Here is a 1,659-nt window from a genome sequence, read left to right on the forward strand (position 1 = left end):
CTTTCAATGAACAGTTGTTCCTCTTTTTTCTTTCTTGAATATTTGTTCTAAATATAATTTGAAATATGGACATAAAAACATGATTTTCACTAAATTACCAGGTAGTCAAAGTGATATCAAATTTTTTTTCATTTCATCATAAGATGTAAGCTACTTGAACAAAAATTCATTAGAGTGAGGAAAATTTATTAGAGAGGAGCCCAACTGATGAAAAGGTGAGACCAACCCTTTTGTTCATTAATTAGGAACTCCCAGTAATTTCAATAGTCTCTTAGGAGACATCCTCAATAAATCAGTTATTGGTTAAATAATAAAATATTTAAATAAATATTACAATGTTGTTTTCTCTTTAAAGATTTTTTTTCGGTACTAGAGATTGAACTCAGGACCCCATGCTTGCCAGGCAAGAGCTTATTCTACTGAAATATCTCCCTGGACCCTTAAACATGGTTTTGATAAAAAACTAAATTTAAAAACAAAGGTTTTTACACTTGTATGGTAATTCATTATTGTTAATTTCAGAATATATTAAGTGTATTTATGATTCCAGGTGCACAGGTCTTTCAGAGATTTTTTCCTCATATTCAGATATATCCCTTTACTGAAAAACTTGTGATCTATAAGGATGACTAATAAGGTATAATTTTACATATAAAATAGAGATCTTCAGTTAACAGTATCAGATTATGTCAAATGAAAATTTATGTGTATCACAAAACGTCAATAGGATTGGCTTACTACAATGTATATGGTTTTGATTCCTAAATTTCTTTGTAAAAGTATGTAACTTTTTATCTGTTGACATTCTATAGGGACTTAAATATTAGAATATTCATAGGCAATTATAAAATGAGCTATTAGAAGTTTAAAGAAAGCGATCTTTAAGTGAAAATAGAAAAGGTATGAGAATACAAATGAATAAACCTAGATTAATTATAAAAAACGTTCTATTTATATTAAAATTTTTAAATCAACTGCTAGACAGATCTTCTTCTACAGACCATCATTGGACAAAAAAATACTGAAGAAGTTATTTGGGTGCCAAATGATGAGTTAAACCTTGAAAATGAGTAAACATAAATATTTTAATAGAAAAAATAGTACCAACTTTTTTTCTTGTTTACCATGCTGGCAAGTGTTTAAGGTAATTTTAATTATTGGGCTTACATTCCAAATCCACTACTCAATAGAGGAGTTCACTAATGTGATGCTATTATACCCATATATGTGAACAAAAGTTCCTGGTTACCTGGATCATATGATGCCCAGAGACTAGCAATGCCAGCAGAGAAAAGAGCAAGAATTCCATTCTATGAGATCACAATAAAAGGTTGATCTATTTGTATGGGCAGTAGATCTCATTTTTTTTTATTTGACTGATATTTATTTTAACAAGTTTAAAGTATGCTCTAATAAAATGCAGAGGTTCAAAAGTCAAAGTGTTTTTTCACATGTATCTTTAATGTTATTTTCTAGATGTAAACTCAGTTTTAGAGTTTATAATTATCTCAGCTGTCACTTTGTAAGATGACTCTTTCACCAAAAGGAGGAACATTTCCATTTTTTCTTTTCTTTGAGACATATTGGAAGTTTCTGGTGTCGGCTTATTGAGATCATATTGATGCAACAACAGTTTTCTGTGATTCAATCTGTGATTTT

This window comes from Octodon degus, unplaced genomic scaffold (assembly GCF_000260255.1).
Source record: "Octodon degus isolate 3935 unplaced genomic scaffold, OctDeg1.0 scaffold00325, whole genome shotgun sequence".
Taxonomy (NCBI): Eukaryota; Metazoa; Chordata; class Mammalia; order Rodentia; family Octodontidae; genus Octodon; species Octodon degus.